Raw genomic sequence first — 27,093 nt, 5'->3', positions numbered from 1 at the left:
TTTTTTAAAAATGTTTATTTATTTTTGAGAGAGAGAGAGACAGAGAGAGACAGAATGTGAGCAGGGGACGAGCAGAGAGAGGGAGACACAGACCTGAAGCAGGCTCCAGGTTCTGAGCTGAAGCAGGCTTCAGCACAGAGTCTGACACAAGGCTTGAACCCACAAACTGGGAGATCGTGAGCTGAGCTGAAGTCAGACGCATAACTGACTGAGCCACCCAGGCGCCCCTGAAAGTAATTTTTAATAGCCTCAGCAACATTCTTTATTTCTCCTGTATTATTATTATTTTTTAAACTAGTTTGTTGGGCTATACTTTACATACTATAACATTCATTTATTTTCAGTGTACAATTCCATGAATTTTAGTATATACAGAATTAGATAATTGATATTGCAATAAAATTTTAGAACATTTCCATCACCCTAGAAAGAATGTTTTATGTCCAAGAATTCCTAATTGTGTTTGGGAAATGTTCTATTTTTTTAATGTTTAGTTTTAAGAGAGAGAAAGAGAACGCTCACCTGGTTGGAGGAGGGACAGAGAGAGAGGGAGAGAGAGAGAATCCAAAGAGGCTGCATGCTCCTTAGAGCCTGACTCTGGCCTTGATCTCACCAGCATGAGATCATGATCTGAGCTGAAATCAAGAATCGGATGCTCAACTGACTGGGCTACCCAGGGACCTCAGGAACTGTGCTATTTAAGAATCCATGATAATCATCATATTCACTAAGTAACCACAGGTTGTCATGTGGTGATATTCTGATAATTATCACAAAAAATGTTAATTCTTCCCAACACCCCTGACAAGTTGCAGCTGACTAAGACTATTTGGAGAAAGTACAGTCTAAACTGAGATCCATCTGCAGCACTGTTGTGTGATTGTTGGATGAGTTAATAGCCAATGTACCTAATACAAAACCTGAAGTCTTTTATCTGAAAATGGACATTACTTCCGGTACCTTTGTTATGTATAGTGATGATGGGAAACAAAGTATAGATAATTCTCGAGGAGTTTCCAAAAGATATTTGATACTAAACAAGAAGGAGAGGCAACCCACATTCTCCTCCTTTCTCCCCACACACCCCCACCAAAAAAAAAAAAAAAAAAAGAGGTTAATTCTTTAAGTATGTTATAACTTCTGATAACAAACTTGGCTAAATACTATTGATACAGTACAAACGAACCACTGTATTTTACTTATGTGGCTATATATTTTGGCATTTTTCAGTAATCAATCATTCTAAAAAATTTTTTTAATGCTTATTTATTTTTGAGAGAAAGAGAGAGAGAGAGAGAGAGAGAGAGAGAGAGTGTGTGTGTGTGTGTGTGTGAGTAGGGGAGGGGCAGAGAGAGAGAGGGAGACACAGATTCTGAAGCAGGCTCCAGGCTCCGAGCTGTCAGCACAGAGCCTGATGTGAGATCAAACTGTGAGATCATGACTTGAGCTGAAGTTGGATGCCCAACGACTGAGCCACCCGGGCGCTCCAATAATCAATCATTCTAAAGAGTATATTCTCTGATACCTTCCTTCCAATTCCTTTTCAGATAATAAGGGAGGGCATCGTTCATATTTGTTGATATCATTAAGAATTATTGAATTTTTAAGATTTCATACAAAGAACATTCCATCATGACCCTTGGTGGTTATTCAAATAAGCAAGTTTTAGAAAAGTGACAAATATTGTCATGAAACTTCTGTGGAAAAAAGTCTTTCTTATTTAAGTGTTATTCTGAAAAGATAGTCATTGATAACATTGAATGTGTTACTGCAAAATCTTTGAAAAAGGGCAAGCACTACAAGAAAGTATGCTATGGGGTCAGGTATGAGGGCTCTGTTTAGGAAGGCTCTGGTCAAACTGTGGTTAATTCTGCCAGGTTTTAGCTGTGGGATGTTAAACCCAGTTCCTTAACTCTGGTTCACAGTCTCCTCATTTGTAAAATAGAGGTGATAACACGGTTATGGGAATTAACCTATTATATTAGTAAATCAATTAGTACAGTGCCTGCTGTCTAATAAGAGTTCAATAAACAGCGGCTGGAGTTTTATTGAGTTGTAGACTCCTAGGGAATTGGTAAAGGAGCCATTTTATTAAGTTTAAGAACAAAGGGGGTGACTTCCTATTAGGAAAATTATAAATATGGGGGAAGAGGTTTTTTTAATCTTCAGTAGGGAACCGAAAGTCTCCCCCTCTGACTGGGAAATAGTAATCATTGAAGAACTGAATGAAAATAAATTTTGGTGCACAAACTGTGTGACACAGAGATTGATCTATTGTACTGTAATCTGATTTTGCTCTTTATCTATGAGGAGAGGAGATGAGGAGGCCAAAGAAAAACAAATCTTAGTAGAAGGGTCCCAGACAGACATTCTAAGGCCTTAGGTGTATTGACACAGAAAGGGCATCATCTGTCTCCACCTGAGCCTGAAAAATGCCAGAAGTGGCCGTGAAAGGCCTGAGACTGACAAGTTGGATGTAATCCATGTTCATGGCTCTGTGATGACTGATGTGTAGTTGGAGGCTAGGATATTAACATGAAAATCAGTGGACCCAGAACAAGTGAGAAGACCTGATTGTCTGGGATCCTCAGGCCACCTGGTCACTTTCAGGACTGAATTAAGAGTGATACTGAGTAGGGCTGATGCCTGGTGATTGCTGGGGAAGCTGGATCTAGGAGCTCTAACAATGACTCAAAGTAGGGATGGATTACAAATGGGGAATGATGACCACAGGAGGAAATGGGGCAGGCTGATGCTGTGACTGAAGTTCAGGGAGCTGGGGGCTGCATCACTCCCAGTTGGTCTTTATAGCTTCTTATAATTTGAATGTACTTGTCTTTCCTGGCCTCTCTCACCTATAGGAGAGCCTCAGAGGTCCCAGGCTGTCAGAGAAAGTTTAGTTCCATCGTGGCAGTGGTATCCATCCAAGATTCCTTGGTTTTCCCATAGTTAGAGCTGGATTCATCTCTGAGGGCCTGAAGGAACCAGCTTTCCCAAGGTCCAGAAACTTTGTCTGTGGGGGCTGGTGTCAGTGCTCAGGACTCTATTAGTTATACTTTTAGCTCAACCCTGAAAGGGGCTTTGAAACTAAGGTGAAGCGAAGTTGTGGACTAAACATAACTTGTATGCGCTCGGAAGGGATTTTGCCTACAGGTTCAAACTCTAAAAGATGCATCTTGATCTTCCAAAAGATCTATGATTGATTTTAAAAGACAAGAATAGATTTATTAGGCGGTTGTAGGGGACACACTCGTTCATTTATTTTTATTCAATTTTTATACAAATATCACTGACTTTATATGAATGGAAGGTGGTGCATTCTCTGTGAAGTTTAAGAAGATCTAGACATAGTCTACATTCTCAAGATGTTTCTTGTCTAGAAAGGTGGTTGGCAAACTATGTTGGCAGGTTAAATCCTGCCTGCTGACTGTCTCTGTAAACAAGGCTTTGTTGGAAGATAGCCATGCTCATTTGCTTACCTATCATCTATGACTGCTTTCCTGCTACAACAACCAAGTGGAGTAGTTGCAACAGAGACAATATGACCCTTAAAACCTCAAATATTTACCATCTGGCCCTTCATGTAAAATGTTTTCTGACCCCTGGGCAAGAATAAGCCACTTAGAAAAGTTCCACTCTTCACTTCACCTTACACAGTGACATGGTGTTTCTTCAGTGGGATAGAAACAGAAAATGGTGATATGGCACTTTAGGCAGAGAGACTATAAGATGAACCCCACTCTGCCATGTGTCTCCTGCCCTGAGTGACATGGGACCCAAGAGTATATGAGATTTGCTATGACTTTTCAGAGATTCAGAAGAAGCTGAGTGTGGGCTGTTGGGCTAGAGAGGCCTGGTGAGTGGATGAGGTGTGTGGACCTGACTGGAACAAAGGTCACTGGGTGAAAAAGAAGTTGGTTTATATCAGCAATGGATGGTCCCTCAAGTCCGAGGAGGGGCTTTGGATGAGATAGACCAATATGTTGGTAAAATAGAAGTTCCCAGGGACTCCATCCAGCAGTAAGAACAATGGCTAACATTCTCATGGCATTTACTATGTGCCAGATACAATTAACATGGTAAATGCTATGAGATATGCCATGAGATAACATAGTTTAACTCATTTAATATTCAAAACAGTCCTGTGAGGTGGGTAGCTATTATTATCACCTCCTATTTGACAGAGGGTAGACCCAACGTACAGAGAAGTTAAATAACTTGCCCAAATCCCCATAGCAGTGAAGTAACAGAGACAGGAGCTGAACACATGCAGGATCAGGATCGTGGGCTTACCTAGTATTCCAAATTGCTTCTCTAAGGGAAGGAGGGAGGGGGTGAGACTGAGTATTTCCCAAGAAAGATTGAAAGTGGCTCAGTAGCACATATGGTAACCTGAGGAGCAAGCAACGCCCAAAAATAGGGAGATAAAGTTATGTATTTATACACTAGAATCTATGGCTGTAAAGATAAATATCTGCTACAAATGTTAGTCCTGAATTTTCCATTCGAGTTGTACGGTGATGACAGGATTACTTGTCTCTCATGAACCAACAGATAGGGGCTCCAGCTCCGGGAGGGTTCGTTTAGAGGCTATGACCATGCTCTGAACTCGGTATCCATAGGTATGAGTAAGTTGGGCATTTAAGGTGTGTTAAATACGCCCTTGTTAAATTTCATGAGTTTGCCGGATCCTATCATGTTGATCAGCCCCCCTGTGCCTCATCCCAGTTCTGGCCAGAGCAGGGGATCTGGAGCTTTGCAGCTTCTTTGGTTGTGCAGCCTCCTTAGGCTGATGGAGCAGAGGCCCCCAGGATTACTGGCTATCCTTACCCTGCACTCTTCCATCTATATCCCATCAGTACTGCTAAGCCCACTAGCCACTTGCCTATGCTTAAACCTGTGCAGGGTCCATCAGTCTCATGCCATCTAATCAAGTAGGCAGGCACATGTCTGTTACAATCACTGTTGCATTTGAATGATGAGACCCCAGTGTCTGGGAGGACATTGAAGCCTATCTGAAATGAACTAGTTTCCTCTGAACACAGAGCTGTAGTTCTTTGTAGGAGAACATGCCCACCTTTGGCCCTGAGTTAAGATTACCTCTAAAATAATTTTTTTCTATAGTATTTTGCGGAAAAGTTTTCAAAATCCATTTTACTTACCACTACTAGTCTGAAATGGATGAAAATAGAGTTTATAGCTTTTTCAGAATCTGAAATCTTAAACTAAGAGGATTTAAAGGAAGGCTACCTAGTTGCTAATAAAATATCATATTGCATTTATTCTTTTTGATATTGTAAATTCACCAAGAAAGACAGGAGAAGAGAGGTCTGACAAACATTGCTAGTCCTAAATTATCCTAGAAGGTTGGCAAAATGCCAAGAAAAGAAGGGTTCTATGATGGATAGGAAAATATTATAGAAGTGCTTGCCATAGCCCTCTTTTCTAAACACAGCCAGAACACTTATGGGATTTTGTTTCAAAACATTTTAATTATATATAATGGAAGAGTGTTGCCAGATAAACATATCTCTGATTTCATATTGCAAGTCAATGGAAAAAATGGGTCTACTTTTAAAGATTTAATTAACACTAAATGTACTAATTATGTCATTAGAGTGTATTAAAAGTTATTGCCATGGTGATTTTTATTTTAGAAAGATCACATAGCCCCAAATATTTCCCCCCAAACATTCCAAATGAAATTTTCATGTAATATCCTTTAACATTTTTTTCTGGAAAATGTTATTCTGTGTAGAAACTTCAGAAAATGTGGCAAAGTAAAAGAAAACAAATTGACTCATAATCTCCAACCATACATGAATACTGTTACTGTGTAGTATGTGAATATGCTTATTATATTTATATATTTGTACTCAAGTATATAGATTTGATATAGTCACATACAATATATCTATATATTTGAAATCATACTATATATTTAATTCCGTATCCTACTTTTTCATGAGAAAATTTCTGAACTTTTTCTTATGCTATTATAATTTAATAAGTGAATTATTTCCATTTTTTGTGTTATAAATAACGTTAAAATTTTTTGAGTTAAATATTTGTCCATATTCCTGTTTCTTTTGTTCTTTCTTTCCTTTTTTTTTTTTTCCAAATTTTGAAATAGTTTTATTGGTGGCAACCATCTCAGTTGCATTTATCTACTTAAGACATGAAGGACAATATATTACTCTTAGGTTCTATGTGTATGGAATGTCTTATGAAAGACTCTTGTTTATATGAAACTTCAGTAGTTCTTTCTAATTGCAGTGCAGTTATGTAATGAGGATGTGTATTGCACACATTGTCAGATTTCGTTTTGGTAAATTAATGAAGGACAAAATATTCTATACATAAATACTGAGGTTTGTAATTATTTGTTACTAAAGAATATTTATTGCTCACTCCTAAATTTATTTGAAAATTAGACTATGTTATAAAGTTCCAAGCAATGTAGTTTATTATACAAATTAATAACATTTCAAAGATGTTTGAAAATAGAAAGAGACATAATCTATTAATAGTATTAATTAGACATTAGAACTTTATTTTTTTAATTAATTATTTTTTAATTTACATCCAAGTTAGCTAACATATGGTGTAATAATGATTTCAGGAGTAGAATTTAGTGATTCATCACTTACATATAACATCCAGTGCTCATCCCAAGTGTCCTCCTCAATGCCCATCATCCATTTAGCCCATCCCCCCACCCAAAACCCCTCCAGCAACCCTCAGTTTGTTCTCTGTATTGAGAGTCTCTTGTTTGTCCCCTTCCCTGTTTTTATATTATTTTTGTTTCCCTTACCTTCTGTTTGTTTGTTTTGTATCTTAAATTCCACATATGAATGAAGTCATATGATATTTGTCTTTCTCTAATTTCACTTAGCATAATACACTCTAGCTCCATCCACACTGTGGTAAATGGCAAGATTTCATTCTTTTTGATCGCTGAGTAATGTTCCATTGTATATGTGTACCACATCTTCTTTATCCATTCATCAGTCAGTGGACATTTGGGCTCTTTCCATACTTTGGCTATTGCCGACAGCACTGCTATAAACATTGGGGTTCATGTGCCCCTTTAAAACAGTACTCCTGTGTCCTTTGGAGAAATACCTAGCAGTGCAATTGCTGGGTCATAGGGTAGTTCTATTTTTAATTTTTTTGTGGAACCTCCACACTGTTCTTCAGAGTGACTGAACAAGTTTGCATTCTACCAGCAGTGCAAAAGGCTTCCTCTTTTTCTGCATTCTCGCCAACATCTGTTGTTTCCTGAGTTGTTAATGTTAGCCATTCTGACAGGTGTGAGGTGGTATCTTGTTGTGGTTTTGATTTGTATTTCCCTGATGATGAGTGATGTTGAACATCTTTTCATATGTCTGTTGGCCATCTGGATGTCTTCATTCGAAAAGTGTCTATTCACGTCTTTTGCCCATTTCTTCACTGGATTATTTGTTTTTTGGGTATTGAGTTTGGTAAGTTCTTTATAGATTTTGGATATTAACCCTTTATCTGATATGTCATTTGCAAATATCTTCTCCCGATCTGTTGGTTGCCTTTTAGTTTTGCTGATTGTTTCCTTCTCTGTGCAGAAGGTTCTTATCTTAATGAGGTCCCGATAGTTCATCTTTGCTTTTGCTTCCCTTGCCTCCACAGACATGTCAAGTAAGAAGTTGCCATGGCCAAGGTCAGAGAGGTTGTTGCCTGTTTTCTCCTTTAGCATTTTGATGTCATCCTGTCTTACCTTTAGGTATTTCATCCAATTTGAGTTTATTTTTGTGTATGGTGTAAGTTTATTTTGTGTATGTGTATGGTCCAGGTTTATTCTTCGGCATGTTGCTGTCCAGTTTTCCCAACACCATTTGCTGAAGAGACTGTCTTTTTTCCATTGAATATTCTTTCCTGCTTTGTCAAAGATTAGTTGGCCATATGTTTGTGGGTCCATTTCTGGGTTTTCTGTTCTGTTCCATTGATCTATGTGTCTGTTTTTGTGCCAGTACCATACTGTCTTGATGATTGCAACTTTGTAATACATCTTGAAGTCTGGAGTTGTGATGCCTCCAGTTTTGGTTTTCTTTTTCAGGATTGCTTTGGCTATTCAGGGTCTTTTCTGGCGCCATAAAAATTTTAGGATTGTTTGTTCCAGCTCTGTGAAGAATGCTATTTTGATAGGTGTTATTTTAATAGGGATTGCATTGAACATGTAGATTGCTTTGGGTAGTATCAACTCCTGTTTATTTCTTTAAAGTGGAGTGCTAGAAGACACTTTTGAGTCAGAAAGAGTCAGCATTTTAAGGTTCTTAATGTAGCTTGCCAAATTGCCTTCTAGAATCTTTGTGATAATTTAATACTTCTGTCATCACTGAGAATTTTCCCCTAATACTTGAACAATTGAATAAATGAAAAATGAATTGTACAGCTTTATTTTTCTGTCTATCATTACTATAGAGGCTTACCATTTTCACATTCATAAATTAGCTCTTTTAATTTTCTCTTCCATGACTTGTCAGTTCATGATATTAGTCACTTGCCTCTTGAAGATTTGGGGATTTTCTTGCTAATAATGTGTATTTTCATGGGGCATTAGTGGAGATAAATTAACATCTTTGGGGAAGAGAATACACATGGAGATCTCAAACCTGGATTCCCAGCATGATCTCCGTCTTCCCACTTCCCTTCATTCTTCAGGAAAATAGCATCATTTGGCATCACCTGTCATTTCTTTATGAATTTCTAATACTATAAATTGGTACACTGCATTCTCTCTCTTTTTTTTCTTAGAACGGTTTTTAGTGCTTGTTTACGCTTGGGACAAATGTAGACTTTGACTGTTTCAGCCTATCTTTGCTTGATATGTAAGACTTTAGGTGCTGTTGATGTTCTCCTCAACTTTGGTTTGTAGATCCTGAATATTGGCCATATTGGAAACTAAGAATTTCCTAGGCACCAACATGGTGGGAATATTCTGATGAACATCGATTTTCTAAGATTGGCTGAAGGGACTGGGACAGGACAATATGACCACTAGGTGTGAAATTTGCTGCTCATCGTGGTAAGAAAAGTGAGATTGAAATGAGAAGAGTTTGTGGATTCGGTTGTAATGTGGCTGGTGGCTTGTTTCATCTGAGCCAGTGGTGCTCAGACTTCAGCACACATCAACGTCTCCAGCATAGGTGCTGGGCTCCACCCCAGCATTTCTGATTCAGTGGGTCTGCTGAGGGTCAGGTGATACTGATGCTGCTGGCTGGGGACCACACTTTGAGAACCATTGATATAAGCTCTCTGAGAGCTGAGATTAAGATTTCTATGGTGCTGATCCATAAATGAGATCTATAAACTCTTTTAAGATGTTGCCAGTTAAAGTGGACCAAAATGACTGGGAAAATCAAAATGACTGGTCTTGCAGGGTCACCACATTTTTTTTTTACCTCGAGGGGGCGCCATTCCCATGTGAATGACTGCTCATAAAGTTGTCTTTCGCATTTGCATGTGGCCATACACAGGTACCCTGAAGGCTGATAGCGGAAATAATTTTTTCTTTGTGATATCTGATTTTTTTGAAACACTCACTGAACGTCCCTTTCCCCTGCCTCTAAGAGCTCCCAATCCCCAGTCCAAAGATCAAATTTATAGTCATCTGTTTTCCTCCAGTTTTTTATGAATTCTCTTTTTTATACTTTAATTATACATCAAGTCAAGTTCTGTTCATGTATCCTGTGGGGTGGTGATTAAAACAGTATATTGTTTCCCTAAAAGGCAATTTTCTCAACACTTTTTGAATAAAACATTTGTATTTCACTGATTTATGATTCTGTTTTTTTCCATATGTTTTATGTGTATATATATTTATATTCCAATACTGTGTATATTGTCCTTACTGTGCTAGCTCATTTATTCTACAAATGTTTACTGTGTTCCAGGCACTGTGGAGATATCAAAATGAATAAAATAGTCATGAACAGAACACATGTGGGCTCTGCCTGCATGAAATTTAGCGTCTCATTAATCTGTTCCATTGTTCATCTATCTATTGGTGCATGGGTACCACACTGATTTTAATTTGTGGTACAGAAATTTCCTCCTCATTCCCACCAAAAAAAACCCCCTTAGTGATCCTTACCCATTTATTCTTCTAAATATCATTTTGTAAATTTCAAAGAGGTGAAGAAAACCACTTTTTTTTAATGTGTGTCTTTGATTGGAATTATCTTACAGTAAGTATTTATTTAGAAGAACGGATGTCTTTTATAGTAATCTTTCCCTCAAAAAAAGTGCTGTTCTCCCTCATTTATTAGGGTCTTCTTTCATATTTCCTGAGTTATAAGATAAAATGCAAGTACTAAAATGTGTTAGTTAGGCTGTATTGTAAAGTATATTTTATTAGTGACACAAGAAATTCTAAGAATCTTCAGAGTTGAGCCCCTTGGAAGGAATGAAGAAAGAGGTTGTCAAATAGAGAATAGAGAGAAAGCATTGCCCTAGAGCAAGGATAGTCAGCAAATTCTTATATCAAGTTGATTATGTGAAGTACTGGATGATCCACTATGTCTAAATCAGTATTATGTATGTGCACACACACACACACAAACACACACACACGCACATTTTTGTTTCCTCTACAAAGAACATTGCTATGTAAGTTTGAAACAGTGGGACCCCAGTCCCTAAGCAATATTCCTGGGATCCTGACAACAACGACTGGCTTTTGCTATGCAGATTTGCAAACATTGGTTGAGACTTGTATACTGACAACTTAAACGGACAATATGCCTACAATCTGTGTGCCAACTGGCACATGCTGATAACGTCTGACAGGCCTCACTTGTCAAAGCTTTTGAACACCTAATAAATACAATTGTACTCTCTTCACCCTTTGAAAAATCAGAGATACTCATTTTCCCCTCTGAGGTACAGATGGCGATATCCTAAGAGCTTTGAGCCAGCTGCTCAGCCTCATTGACGCAAGCTCTTATGGCAGACAATAAATTCCTCAAATCTCTGATTGTTTTTCCTTTTCCTTTTCTAGCTTGCCAATGCCAAGCTGATAATGGGGAATATATGCCTCAATAGCAGTTTCGGTATTAGAGGTCACAAAACACGTGGAGGTCTGGGTGAACAAATAAAGAAGGTGCAATAATCACATTCTACCTGTTCTACATCATTTGGCAATGAGGTCTTATTGTGTTAAAATGAACTGCTGGTCAGTGCCGGGGAATAAATGTTCCCTGAGAACTTAATATTGGTTTAGTGATTGTCTTTTATTACCGCGGCTTCTGTGGCCATTGCTATTATTGGGCGGGATGCTCATCTCCTTTGTGATGTTTAAAGAGACCTGGCCATGATGAACATAATTGTTACCATTTATAACACTGGGCCAGATTCTCATCCTCTATCTCTGGTGTAACAAAGAGATAGTAAATCAATGAGATGATAGAATTTAATAATGTGCCAAGAATTTCATTGTTGGTGAGACTTTTTCAAATGATGACTTAGGAAATTTGAAAACAAGATTGGGGGCAGAAACTTTTTTTGTTTCTTATTAAGAATCACTGACCCTCTTGGGGGTAAAAACGTCCCAGATCAGATGCATATAAAGGAAAATAATTTGTTTTCTTTTATCTTTTTATGAGAAAGAAATATTAAAAACATTCTAAAGCCCTCCAAATTTGGGATTTTCAAGTTTCAATTGAATAACTACATGAAATTGAGAGAAATATGCCATTTTAATATGATGGATGACTGGAGACTCCAGGATCAGGGAAGGAAGGAATAGTAACAGAAGGAAGTGGGTGAACGAACCATTGAATGGGGTGGGGACGCAGAGAGGGTCAGACAGGCGAAGGGGAGAAGCAGAGAGGGGAGAAGGTGGGGAAGAGAGGGCAAAAGAAGAGAAATGGGCCAGAGGAATCAAATATTTATAAATAGAGCAGACAGACAAAGGCAAGATGAATAAGAAAATAATTGAGAGGGAGAATGTGAGAGGGAAACAGGATGAGGAGGCAGGAAGAGGGAGAAGGAAACAACGAGAGATATAGCAAACTCCCTGAGTTCTGAGATAACCATGTGTCTTGGCTTGGGTCCTTCTGTTGTTATTTGGACATCAGAATCAGTAACCACCCAACTCTTCTGATAGCCCAGCCTCTGAGGCTCCCATCTTTCTAAAATTTTTTTAATGTTTATTTATTTTTGAGAGAGAGAGTGCAAGCAGGGGAGGGGCAGAGAGAGAGGGGGACACAGAATCTGAAGCAGGTTCCAGGCTCTGAGTTGTCAGCACAGAGCCCGATGTGAGGCTCGAACTCACCAACCATGCGATCATGATCTGAGTCTCATGACCTGAGTTGAAGTCACATGCTTAACCGACTGAGCCACCTAGGTTCCCCAAGGCTCTGCTCTTTCTATAGCTTGATCCCTGCTGCTTATTCCTGACAGTGTGGTTTTTATGATCCATGCAGACCTTGATTAGATTCAGCAGTAGACATCCTTGCCCTTAGCCCATCTTTGCCTTTTGTGTTGCACTTCTTGTAAGCAGGTCTCTTGTCATTTGTTTCCTGTGCCAGGGCATCTATCCTTGGTTATCTCTCTAGTACCATTTTCTCTCTAAGTGTTAAGTGTTGCCTTTCTCCTATAAGTACCTTTTTGGGGACCTGGAGACCTTGCTTGCAACCAAAACCCCAAACTCTCAATTCATGAAGTTTCTGCCAGCGTGGATGGCTGGATCCCACCCTTGCTGATGGCCTGCCCACGTGGCAGTGTGCCCGGCTGAACCTCTCCTCACAGACTGCCTAAACCTCCACATTTTGGATCTTTTGGCTGCCTTTCTTGGTTTGAGGGTCTTTTAGTTACCAGATAATTGGATCATATCAATGTCCTAAAATATGTTAATCTTCCCTTTGAAGTGTTACAATTTTCTTTTTCTGCCTTGAGATGTCTTCCCACCCCACCCAGATGTCAAGGGGAGAAAAGCATGTTATGGGATTCTGGAAATAATAATTACGACAAAACATTTTAAACTTTAGAAATGTAGTTATAAAATTTTAAAGTGCCACTAACTTCCTATTTATGAGCAGGAAGTCTCTTTGACATTCAAATGATGCCAAAATACCTTACCTTTCTTCTTTGGGAAATTAGGCCTCCTCTCTTCCATAATGTGTAGAAGTTTTACTTGGAATTACTATCACATGCTACTTACTAGAAATGGATGGAATTAAGTAGCTGGTGACCTGAAATTGTCCCACTTCCAAACTTGTGAGTATAAGTGAGGTGTTGGTCACAATTAAATTTCCTTCCCAATTAAAAATAGGTTTTTTTTTTCTTTCATATATTCAATATACTGCTTTTTAATGTTTTACTAATAACTTTTGATTGTAGCACTTTCCTTTGATCCTAATTTATGGGGTGGTAGTGGGAAGAGAGGATTTAGAATTTCACTGTGATTCACCTTTACACAAAAAAGATGTGGCTTAAAGCACTGTGCAATTTCTTCTTGAAACTTTTGTTACCTTACTCATCCTATCACTCACAGGCATGTTCCAATTCACTTTGTAGGGGAAAGACAGAGTTAGCAACACTCTAGTCTGTTAGGGGAAAACAAAAAGAAACAATGTCTTAAAAATACCTTTCAAAACTTAAATCCATTGCCTGTATCTACACAATTATACCAGAACGGACTAGCAGGAAAAGGTATGTTGGGGCTGAAGCACCATTTCACAGTTGAAGCTGTTGCATGAATGGCATGAGCAGATCCACACACATGATACACTGGGAGACATGTGTAGCACCTGGGCCGCAGAACTGGCCTTATCTTTCTTCTGTGTGGAGTTCTGGTACCAGTGGTGTGGTATGCACATGTGTGCATGTGGGCACAGGGGGGTTGGTGTAATAATGGGAGAAGGGAGAGGCAGACAGCGCAAGGAAGTCCGAAAGCCTCATGCACATTGTCCCAAAGGCATGGAAAGCTCAAGGGGTCTTTGAAATAGCTTCTGGGAGATGCAGTCAATGAGAAAAGTCATGGTAATGAGTAACCCAGATGGCGGGTGATGGTCCGTATGAGGTGGGAATGGGCAGAGTAGCTCTGGGAGACAAAGACACTGACACCTACATTTTACTTTGGAACTGAGAATATACTAGGGCTGGGTTGCATTATGGGGCAATTTTCCTGGACTAAAGTCCTATCCATCTATAAGCATGGGTGCTGTATGGCTTGAATTGTGTCCTCAAAAAAGATGAAGTCTCAACCCCCAGTAGCTGTGAATGTGACCTTTTTTTTTTTTTTTTTTGAAATAAGGTCTGTTATGAGTCAAAAGTTCCCCCCCCCACAACCCCGCTCCGATTCATTTGTTAAAGCCCTAATCCCTGGTACAGTAGAATGTAACCATATTTGGAAATAAAATCATTGCAGGTGCAATTAGTCAAGATGAGACTATTAGTGTGGAACCTAATCCAGTCTGACATGTGTCCTTATGAAGGAGGGAAATCTGAATATGGAAACAGATATGCACACAAAGAAAATGCCATATGACTATGAAGGTTGAGAATGGGGTGATTTAGGAACATGGATTTGGAATACAGATAAGAGGATTAGCAGGTAACTTAGAGTTACAAAATGAGTTACAAAAATGTTTAGCTTTACTTGTTACCTAAAATTGATTTGGGGTGCCTGGGTGGCTCAGTTGGTTGGGTATCCGACTTCGGCTCAGGTCATGATCTCACAGTTCATGGGTTCGAGCCCCGCGTTGGGCTCTGTGCTGACAGCTCAGAGCCTGCAGCCTGCTTTGGATTCTGTCTCCCTCTCTCTCTGCCCCTTCCCCACTCACACTCTGTCTCTCTCTGTCTCATAAATAAATAAACATTAAATTTTTTTTTAATGAATCTAACTAAAATTGTATTTTAGATTAACTCTGCTACTTAAAAAAATCTAAGTGGCTATCTGAGAGTAGTAAGATTTGTTCCTCTAATGTGCTCCTGAGGGTGGTGGCGCTAATCATTATTTCTCAAACTACTAGTCTGTTAATATTTGTGAGGATGACTGTGGAATACCTGGCCCTCCTTGTAAGTCTCTGTTCCCTGAACAGGGGAGCCAATCCCACATGGAGGGGACTACTTTTCTCTGTTCTTGGTTATAGGACAATGCCCATTGTACATATTCATCCGGAAGGTCATTAAGGAAGAGAAATGACCCATTGGTTTTACCAAGGTTTCTATTACCTGAGTTAGTTTAGTTATTTCTCCTCTCCCCGCCCCCCCCCATCCCTTTCCACACAGTCCAAGGATGTTTGCAAATTTCCTAAAGGAGTATTTTTGTTGCTATAATCTTGCATTTTCAAAGCCATAGCTCAAGATAAAGCCTAACCACAAAAAACAGGATTGTATTTTATATTATGCCCCCAAAACAAGAGTTGCAAACTAAAATGCCTTCAAGGCCATGAAGGTAACTTCAAAAAATAAAGTAATTGGAAGTTTGCGTGTTAAATATGTTGGCATATTCTTCACTTCCTCAGGGAAATATGTTCCATCCCACTTTTTAAATCATATTTTATTTTTAAACTTTTTATTGAAGCTTAACTTATGTTCAGAAAAACCTTAAGTTTCAACTTTATGAATTTTCACGAAGTAAGAGCACGCATGAAACAAGCATGAAGTTGAGAAACAGAATGTCACTAGCACCCTATAGAGGCCCCCCTTGGAACCTCTCATGGTCATTACCTTTCCTGGAGGTAACCATTATACTGAATTTTAACATTGTAGATCAATTTGGTATTCCTATTTTGCATCTTATACAAGTGGAATCATACAGCATATAGTATTTTATTATCTTGTTTTCTCAGCATTGTGATATATATTTGTGATTTCTTCATTCTCATCACTGAATAGCGTGCCATTGTATGAATATACTACAATTTATTTAACTATTTTAAATAGGGATTTGGGTACTTTTCAGTTGTCTCTATCACAAAAGGTGCTACTATAGACATGCTATTAGGCCCCATACTTTCTTGCTCTATGAACATCTTCCATTTGGGCATTCCTGACTTGTACCCTTTATAATAAAGGATGGATAAAGTAAACCTAAGTACACTATCTTTCTGACTTCTGTGAACTGTTCTAGTAAATTATTGAACCTGAGGAGGGGATCGTAGGAACTCCTGATTTATAGCCAGTTGGAAGTATGGATGGCTCTGGACTTGTGGCTGGTGTCTGAAGTGGGGGCAGTTTTGTGAGACTGAGCCCTTAACCTGTAGTATCTGTACTAAGTCTGGGTCAGTAGTGTTAGAATTGAATGGAATTTCTGGACACCACTTGGTGTTTGGAGAATAAGAGAATTGGTTGTGGTGTCAGAAAAAACACTCCAGAGCATAAAATTATAATTTCCTCTTGTCCTTTAAATATTTGTCAAGGGGTGGCTTAGTTGGTTAAGCATCTGACTCTTGGTTTCTACTCAGGTCATGAACTCAAGGTTGTGGGATTTAGCCCCACCTCGGGCTCTACACTGACAGTGTGGAGGCTGCTTGGGATTCTCTCTCTCTCTCTCTCTCTGCCCCTTCTCTGCTCATGCTGTCTTTCTCTCTCTCTCTCAAAATAAATAAATAAATAAATAAATAAATAAATAAATAAATAAATAAAAGTTTTAAAAAATAAAAAAATTAAAAATAAGTATTTGTTAATCTGAGATGATGTCATCTTTGCATATTTCTGATTTTGGTAGTTCGTATTCTTTTTTTTCTTGATTCATCTTCCTACAGGTTTAGTCATTTTACTAATATTTAAAAATCCTTTTGGCTTTGTTGATCTTCCTTGTTGAATACTTGTTTTTTATTCTGTTAATTTCTATTCCAAATGTATTGTCTTCCTACTTCCTTAATATTTTTTTTAAGAGAGGAAATAATTTGTTGAGTTTTTATCTAAATTCTTGAGTTAAATACTCAGATCACTAATTTCCAACTTTTCTTCTTTCCTGATGTATTAATCAAGGTTATAAATGCCTTTCTAAGGATGGATTTAACCGCACTCCACAAGTTTTATTATGTCTTAATCTTTACTATCGTTCAGTTCAAAATATTTTTTTTATTTTTCACTGTTTTTCTTCTTGATTTTAGAATTATATTGCTTAACTTCCAAACACTTGGTACTTATCTCAGTCAGAGAATATTCTTTGTATGATTTCAGTCCTTTGCAAAATTTGTTGAAAATTGCTTTATAGCCTAACATATTGCCAATTTTGATAAATACTTTATGTGCAAAGCATATCCTACAAATGATATGTGTAGTATTTGACATATGAGAAACATGCCAGGCGTGTTCATCATTTTGTTCTTATATCCATTGTTTTACTATATTGTCTTCTCTGGGGTAATAAAATATTTCTATTTCTTTATTTTAATTCCAATTATCTTGTATGTTATACCTTCTTCTGTTATTTTTTAATACCTACACTTGACTTATTGCAGTCAAATAAAAAATATTCCTTTTATCAATTCTCTGATTATGTTGGAAACTCTGAATACTTTAATTCCATTTATTCTCAATCTGCCTTTCCCAATGCTGTTTCACCTATTTTAGTGCATTTTAAACTCTGCAGGGCATCATTATTATTGTTTTGTACAGTTGCCCCCCATTTATATTTATCCAAGTATTTATCACTTTATGCCACCTTATAGTCTCTTTTGCATTTTGTGCAAGATTGTTTTCCTTTTGCCTGAGGAATTTCCTTTAGTAATTATTTTAGGAAAGTCTACTGGTGGTAAATTTTCTCAGTTATTGTTTGTCTGAAAATATCTCAATTCTACCTTCATTTCTGAAGGATGTTTTCATAGCCTATATACTTCCAGTTTGGCTCTATAAAAACATCCTTGTATTGTCTTCTGGCTCCCACCTTCTCTGTTAAAAGAGCAGCCCAGTCTTTTTATTTCTCCTCTGAAGATAAATGCCTATTTTCTCTGTCTGTCTTTAAGATTTTTCAGTCTTTGGTGTTTGGCAGTTTTACTACAGTGTGCCTAAATGTGGATTTTTTTTTTAATTTTAAATTTTGGTGTTTATAGCCTTCTTGAATATATGAGTTGATGTACCTAGTCAATTTTGAATATTCTAAACCATATCTATTTAATATGGCTTCTGCCACATTTTCTGTATTATCATTTTAGGACACTGATTGTGTGTATCACAGAACTTATTAAGATGTCTTATATATTTCTTATAGTGTTTTCTGAATTTTCCAGATTTTTTTAATGCTTCCATCTGTATATTTTTTCTGTTCAGTAGAATCATCTTTTCAACTGGGCCCAATCTAATGATGAGCTCATCTATTAAATTATTGATTTTAGTTATTGTATTTTTTAGTTATAGAATTTCTATTTGATTTTTTAAATACATTTGACTTTTCATCCAAAATTCTCTTATCATCATTTTTTGGCCATATTAATCACTGCTATTTTAAAGTCTATGTCTGGTAACTCTAATGTCTGGATAATCCCTTGGTCTTTTTCTATATTCTGTTTTCTTTTTGTCTTGACTATATTTCTTGGTATATTTTGTAATTTTTAATTGAATGCTAGACATTGTGTATGATCATAATAATATCTTCACAGAGGAAATTAATTTTATTTATTTATTAAAAAAATTTAAATGTGTATTTATTTTTGAGAGAGCAAGAGACGGAGCATGAGTGGGGTTGGGGCAGAGAGAGAGGTTGACACAGAATCTGAAGGAGGATCCAGGCTCTGCATTGTCAGTGCAGAGCCTGATGTAGGGCTCAAACCCATGAACTGTGACATCATGACCTGAGCCGAAGTCAGATGCTTAACTGACTGACCACCCAGGTATCCTGGAAATTAATTTTAGATTATGATAGGCAGTGAGAGTAGGGCTGATCACCCCAATCCAGTTAGGGTCAGGGCTCAGTCCGGTCTGGAGAGGAGAATTTTAAAGAACTTAACTGGATCCTGGGAAGATGGTGGCATAGGAGGATGCTGGGCTCACCGCGCGTCCTGCTGATCACTTAGATTCCACCTACACCTGCCTAAATAACCCAGAAAACCACCAAAAGACTAGCAGAACGGAGTCTCCGGAGCCAAGCGCAGACGAGAGGCCCACAGAAGAGGGTAGGAAGGGTGGCGAGGCAGTGCGCGCTACACAGACTGGTGGGAGGGACCCCGGGCGGAGGGGCGGCCCGCAAGCCAAGCAGAGCCCCTGAGTCTGGCTGGCAAAAGCGGAGGGGCCAGACGGAGTGTGTTCCGACAGCCAGCGGGACTTGACATCTGGAAGGTTATAAACTAACAGCTCTACTTGGAGAACGGGAGGGCTGGAGGACAATGGGAGAGAGAGTTGTTGAGCCCCGGATGACAGAGCTCAGCTTGGCAAGGAACAAAGGTGCTCGCCAGTGCCATCTCCCTTGCCCATCCTCCTACCAAAATCCAAAGGGAACCAGTTCCTGCCAGGGAACTTGCTTGTACCACGCAAACACCCAAAGCTGTGCTTCTGCGGATCCATTCCTCTGGGAGGTCTGACTCCCTCCCGGTGCCACAGGGCCCCTCCCGAAGTGGATCTCCCAAGGAAAAGCGAGCTGAGCCTGCCCCTCCCGCCCCCGTGCACCTTGCCGATCCACCCCAGCTAATACACCAGATCCCCGGCACCACAAGCCTGGCAGGGTGCAAGTAGCCCCAACAGGCCACCCCACCCAACAGTGAATCCTGCCCCTAGAAGAGGGGAAGAGAAGGCACACACCAGTCTGACTGTGGCCCCAGCTGTGGGCTGGGGGCAGACATCAGGTCTGACTGCGGCCCCGCCCACCAACGCAAGTTATTCAAGACAGCACAGGGGAAGTGCCCTGCAGTTCCACACCACTCCAGGGACTATCCAAAATGACGAAACAGAAGAATTCCCCTCAAAAAAACCTCCAGGAAATAACAACAGCTAACAAACTGATCAAAAATGATTTAAACAATATAACGGAAAGTGAATTTAGAATAATAGTCATAAAATTAATCGCTGGGCTTGAAAACAATATAAAGGACAGCAGAGAATCTCTTGCTACAGAGGTCAAGGGACTAAGGAACAGCCAGGAGGGGCTAAAAAATGCTATCAATGAACTGCAAAATAAAATAAAGACAACTACCACTCGGATTGAAGAGGCAGAGGAGAGAATAGGTGAACTAGAAGATAAAATTATGGAAAAAGAAGAAGCTGAGAAAAAGAGAGATAAAAAAATCCAGGAGTATGAGGGGAAAATTAGAGAACTAAGTGATGCACTAAAGAGAAATAATCTACACATAATTGGTATTCCAGAGGAGGAAGAGAGAGAGAAAGGTGCTGAAGGTGTACTTGAAGAAATAATAGCTGAGAACTTCCCAGATCTGGGGAAGGAAGAAGGCATTGAAATCCAAGAGGCACAGAGACCTCCCTTCAGATGTAACTTGAATCGATCTTCTGCATGACCTATCATAGTGAAACTGGCAAAATACAAGGATAACGAGAAAATTCTGAAAGCAGCTAGAGATAAACATGTTCTAACATATAAAGGGAGACCTATAAGACTCATTACCGATCTCTCTACTGAAACTTGGCAGGCCAGAAAGGAATGGCAGGAGATCTTCAATGTGATGAAGAAAAAAAAAATATGCAGCTGAGAATCCTTTATCCAGCAAGTCTGTCATTTAGAATAGAAGGAGAGATAAAGGTCTTCCCAAACAAACAAAAACTGAAGGAATTCGTCACCACTAAACCAGCCCTACAAGAGATCCTAAGGGGGATCCTGTGAGACAAAGTACCGGAGACATCACTACAAGCATGAAACCTACGGACATCACAATGACTCTAAACCCATATCTTTCTATAATAACACTGAATGTAAATGGACTAAATGCGCCAAACAAAAGACATAGGGTGTCAGAATGGATAAAAAAACAAGACCCATCTATTTGCTGTCTACAAGAGACTCATTTTAGACCTGAGGACACCTTCATATTGAGAGTGAGGGGGTGGAGAACTATTTATCATGCCACTGGAAGTCAAAAGAAAGCTGGAGTAACCATACTTATATCAGACAAACTAGACTTTAAATTAAAGGCTGTAACAAGAGATGAAGAAGGGCATTATATAATAATCACAGGGTCTATCCATCAGGAAGAGCTAACAATTATAAATGTCTATGTGCCGAATACAGGAGCACCCAAATATATAAAACAATTACTCACAAACATAAGCAACCTTATTGACAAGAATGTGGTCATTGCAGGGGACTTTAACACTCCACTTACAGAAATGGATAGATCATCTAGACACACGGTCAATAAAGAAACAAGGGCCCTGAATGATACATTGGATCAGATGGACTTGACAGATATATTTAGAACTCTGCATCCCAAAGCAACAGAATATACTTTCTTCTCGAGTGCACATGGAACATTCTCCAAGATAGATCACATACTGGGTCACAAAACAGCCCTTCATAAGTATACAAGAATTGAGATCATACCATGCATACTTTCAGACCACAATGCTATGAAGCATGAAATCAACCACAGAAAAAAGTCTGGAAAACCTCCAAAAGCATGGAGGTTAAAGAACACCCTACTAAAGAATGAGTGGGTCAACCAGGCAATTATTGAAGAAATTAAAAAATATATGGAAACAAATGAAAATGAAAATACAACAATCCAAACGCTTTGGGACGCAGCGAAGGCAGTCCTGAGAGGAAAATACATTGCAATCCAGGCCTATCTCAAGAAACAAGAAAAATCCCAAATACAAAATCCAACAGCACACCTAAAGGAAATAGAAGCAGAACAGCAAAGGCAGCCTAAATCCAGCATAAGAAGAGGAATAATAAAGATCAGAGCAGAAATAAACAATATAGAATCTAAAAAAACTGTAGAGGAGATCAAGAAAACCAAGAGTTGGTTTTTTGAAAAAATAAACAAAATTGACAAACCTCTAGCCAGGCTTCTCAAAAAGAAAAGGGAGATGACCCAAATGGATAAAATCATGAATGAAAATGGAATTATTACAACCAATCCCTCAGAGATACAAGCAATTATCAGGGAATACTATGAAAAATTATATGCCAACAAACTGGACAATCTGGAAGATATGGACAAATTCCTTAACACCCACACACTTCCAAAACTCAATCAGGAGGAAATAGAAAGCTTGAACAGACCCATAACCAGCGAAGAAATTGAATTGGTTATCAAAAATCTCCCAACAAATGAGTACAGGACCAGATGGCTTCCCAGGGGAGTTCTACCAGACATTTAAAGCAGAGATAATGCCTATCCTTCTCAAGGTATTCCAAAAAATAGAAAGGGAAGGAAAACTTCCAGACTCATTCTATGAAGCCAGCATTACTTTGATTCCTAAACCAGACAGAGACCCAGTAAAAAAAGAGAACTACAGGCCAATATCCCTGATGAATATGGATGCAAAAATTCTCAATAAGATACTAGCAAGTCGAATTCAACGGCATATAAAAAGAATTATTCACCATGATCAAGTGGGATTCATTCCTGGGATGCAGGGCTGGTTCAACATTCGCAAATCAATCAATGTGATATATCACATTAATAAAAGAAAAGATAAGAACCATATGCTCCTGTCAATCGATGCAGAAAAGGCCTTTGACAAAATTCAGCAACGTTTCTTAATAAAAACCCTCGAGAAAGTCGGGATAGAAGGAACATACTTAAAGATCATAAAAGCCATTTATGAAAAGCCCACAGCTAACATCATCCTCAATGGGGAAAAACTGAGAGCTTTTTCCCTGAGATCAGGAACATGACAGGGATGCCCACTCTCACCGCTGTTGTTTAACATAGTGTTGGAAGTTCTAGCATCAGCAATCAGACAACAAAAGGAAATCAAAGGCATCAAATTTGGCAAAGATGAAGTTAAGCTTTCACTTTTTGCAGATGACATGATATTATACATGGAAAATCTGATAGATTCCACCAGAAGTCTGCTAGAACTGATACATGAATTTAGCAAAGTTGCTACAAAATCAATGTACAGAAATCAGTTGCATTCTTATACACTAATAATGAAGCAACAGAAAGACAAATAAAGAAACAGATCCCATTCACAATTGCACTAGAAGCATAAAATAACTAGGAATAAATCTAACCAAAGATGTAAAAGATCTGTATGCTGAAAACTATAGAAAGCTTATGAAGGAAATTGAAGAAGATATAAAGAAATGGGAACACATTCTGTGTTCATGGATTGGAAGAATAAATATTGTCAAAAGGTCAATACTACCCAAAGCTATCTACACATTCAATGCAATCCCAATCAAAATTGCACCAGCATTCTTCTCGAAAGTAGAACAAGCAATCCTAAAATTCATATGGAACCACAAAAGACCCTAAATAGCCAAAGTAATTTTGAAGAAGAAGACCAAAGTGGGAGGCTTCACAATCCCAGACTTTAGCCTCTACTACAAAGCTGTAATCATCAAGACAGCATGGTATTGGCACAAAAACAGACACATAGATCAATGGAATGGAATAGAATAGAAACCCCAGAGCTAGACCCACAAACGTATGGCCAACTCATCTTTGAAAAGCAGGAAAGAATATCCAATGGAAAAAAGACAGTCTCTTTAATAGATGGTGCTGGGAGCACTGGACAGCAACATGCAGAAGATTGAAACTAGACCACTTTCTCACACCATTCACAAAAACAAACTCAAAATGGATAAAGGACCTGAATGTGAGACAGGAAACCATCAAAACCCTAGAGGAGAAAGCAGGAAAAGACCTCTCTGACCTCAGCTGTAGCAATTTCTTACTTGACACATCCCCAAAGGCAAGGGAATTAAAAGCAAAAATGAACTACTGGGACCTCATGAAGATAAAAAGCTTCTGCACAGCAAAGGAAACAATCAACAAAACTAAAAGGCAACCAACGGAATGGGAAAAGTTATTTGCAAATGACATATTGGACAAAGGGCTAGCATCCAAAATCTATAAAGAGCTCACCAAACTCCACACCCAAAAAACAAATAACCCAGTGAAGAAATGGGCAGAAAACATGAATAGACACTTCTCTAAAGAAGACATCCGGATGGCCAACAGGCACATGAAAAGATGCTCAACGTCGCTCCTCATCAGGGAAATACAAATCAAAACCACACTCAGATATCTCCTCATGCCAGTCAGAGTGGCCCTAATGAACAAATCAGGAGACTATAGATGCTGGAGAGGATGTGGAGAAACGGGAACCCTCTTGCACTGTTGGTGGGAATGCAAATTGGTGCAGCCACTCTGGAAAGCAGTGTGGAGTTTCCTCAAAAAATTAAAAATAGACCTACCCTATGACCCAGCAGTAGCACTGCTAGGAATTTACCCAAGGGATACAGGAGTACTGATGCATAGGGGCACTTGTACCCCAATGTTTATAGCAGCACTCTCAACAATAGCCAAATTATGGAAAGAGCCTAAATGTCCATCAACTGATGAATGGATAAAAAAAGTTGTGGTTTATATACACAATGGAGTACTACATGGCAATTAGAAAGAATGAAATATGGCCCTTTGTAGCAACATGGATGGAACTGGAGAGTGTTATGCTAAGTGAAATAAGCCATACAGAGAAAGACAGATACCCTATGTGTTCACTCTTATGTGGATCCTGAGAAACTTAACAGAAACCCATGGGGGAGGGGAAGAAAAAAAAAGAGGTTAGAGTGGAAGATAACCAAAGCATAAGAGACTCTTAAAAACTGAGAACAAACTGAAGGTTGATGGGGGCGGGAGGGAAGGGAGGGTGGGTGATGGGTATTGAGGAGGGCACCTTTTGGGATGAGTGCTGGGTGTTGTATGGAAACCAATTTGACAATAAACTTCATATATTGAAAAAAAAAAAGAAACGCAAAAAAAATAAAAAAAAAACAACTATTTGCAGTCTATTCTCAGGATATTGCCCTTCAGGAGTTGCATCAGAGAGCCAGGCTATTCACTGGACTTCATCTCCTTGATGAGCCCTGAAATTCAATTTTTGTCTCTCTGACACAATAAGATTGAGGATAGCTCTGCCTAGTTTCTCAGTCTTTTAGCTGACACTTTGTTCTGAGCCTCTTAGCTTCTAGTCTTGCTCTGCTCATGAATCAGCAAATACTTCAAAGGGCAAAGCAGAACACATTTTTGGTTTTACTTTTCTGCCTTTCCCTCCTTTCTGGAATTTTTGACCCTCAAGTTCTAGCTTCTTGGTTTCATGCTTTCACTTGAAGTCTTAAAATTTTATATATATTCTTTCTATTTGTATTTGGACGGTATTAGTTTGCTGAAATCTAGTGTTTGCACAGCCAGAAATTATATGCTAATATAATTTTTACATAATGTTACCACATTGATGGCATCTGTTGGTATTTTATGCTTTTCTGCCTTCAACTTGTTTGCTGATATAATTTATATATGGATGATGTAGCAAATACGTCTCATATGTGGCACTGTATATGTAACTTATTTCATAACATATTTAAAATCACTAGTAGATATGTGGATTTCCATAAACTTTTATGGGTCAACACAAAATAAACAAAAGTTTTGCTGTTAAGACTATGTCTTATCTAGTACATACATCTTTCCTTAAGATGATCACAAAACCCAGAACCTTCCATTTTTTTTCTTTTTGAAAGAATATAAACTGAGATGTATACAAAACCTATACATTTATATAAATGTTTAGTGGCAAACCTCTCTCAACTTGTAATTAGTTTTAATATATGTTTCTTTAGCAAATTTGTGTCCTCTAACAATATTTATGGACAAGACATGCATTTTGGTTTGATGTGGTATCATTTTCTGGATATTATTTGAACTATTATTACTCTTTCAGGAAGGATAACTACCTCTTCTCTGGTGTGTATCTTTTAAAATTTTAATATTTAGTGGAAAATTTCTAAGGAAGCATATAAACATTTCCCATTATATTTAATGGATTTTTGTCAAGTATTAGATTCAAAACTTTAAGTTTCTTTTTATCTTCAACATGTTATAAATGTTTCATTTAAAAATTTTGAATCTTACTAATATTCATATAAAAATTAGCTATTATTTTAATATGTTATGTACTTAGGAAGAGTTTCAACATTAATGACACTGGGCATGAATCCATATTTCAAATAATCTTGGTTATGATTTCAACTTTTTTGGTGTTTTATTGTGATGTCTGAGTAGTTTATATTATTTTTATGGTAATGAGGTTATAAATGATATAGGAACAGAATTTAGAATTTAATAAAAAATTTAGGGGCAGAATTTAGAAGCACTTACTGTGTTTTTTCAGGGTACATGCTGTTGATTCAAGGACACTCCCTCCCCATTTGAATGGTAGCTTAACATTTAACATTTTTTCTTCACATGAGCTGGATACTTGTGGTCAATGGGTACAGTGATTAGATTGAAGTGGAATGAAAATGGTTCCAAATTCTGTGAAGAAAATCTTGGGAAATCTGGTTCCTGCCTCTAGCAGTTGACTTGTTCCAATGATAGGAAACCTTGACTAATAAAGTGTATAAAGGCAGAGCTGTTCTTGTACTCCCCACCCTTGCCTTGATGAATGGAATGATGCTTGGAACTTATTCCACTGATAGCCATTAGAGGATTTCATGATTTTGATGGTCAGCCTCAATATTGTGGTGGTTTCCGTGATTTTAGCAAAGATCTTTAAGGAAAAACATTGTGCAAACTCTTTGTGTTATTACTGACATCTTAAAGTTTAATTAAGCTTTGATTTTTCATTTATGGACAAGGATAAGCACTGCCTCAATTTATGCAGGTTTCTGAGGTATCTTGAACTGGGGTCTCTAAAATTGATACTGTTGATGGATTTGTTATATGAATTATCAAACTTACTTGATAACAGGTGCCATTACAAAGTTTTCATTATGTATGAATTACAAATTACAAATTTTTACATTGCAAATTTTTCATATGTAGTATGAATTATTTTTATTCCTATTTTACAAAAGAAGAAATTGAAGACTTTATTGTTGCATAACAAATTACCACACACTTATTGGCTTAAAACATCATCTACATTTGATATCTCACATATACCCCAGTCTGGGCATGACTTAGCTGGGCCATATTCTCA

General features: G+C 38.2%; 1 protein-coding gene across 1 annotated transcript in view; it reads left to right on the top strand.

Annotated features, from left to right (window-relative positions):
• RFC3 (replication factor C subunit 3) overlaps positions 1-27,093 on the top strand; it is a 205,935-nt gene that overhangs the window by 99,983 nt on the left and 78,859 nt on the right. The gene's annotated exons all lie outside the window — the stretch shown is intronic.

Source organism: Puma concolor, chromosome A1, assembly GCF_028749965.1.
Source record: "Puma concolor isolate L17-30 chromosome A1, mPumCon1.1.hap2, whole genome shotgun sequence".
In the NCBI taxonomy this organism is placed as follows: domain Eukaryota; kingdom Metazoa; phylum Chordata; class Mammalia; order Carnivora; family Felidae; genus Puma; species Puma concolor.
This window is presented reverse-complemented; position numbering and strand designations above follow the sequence as displayed.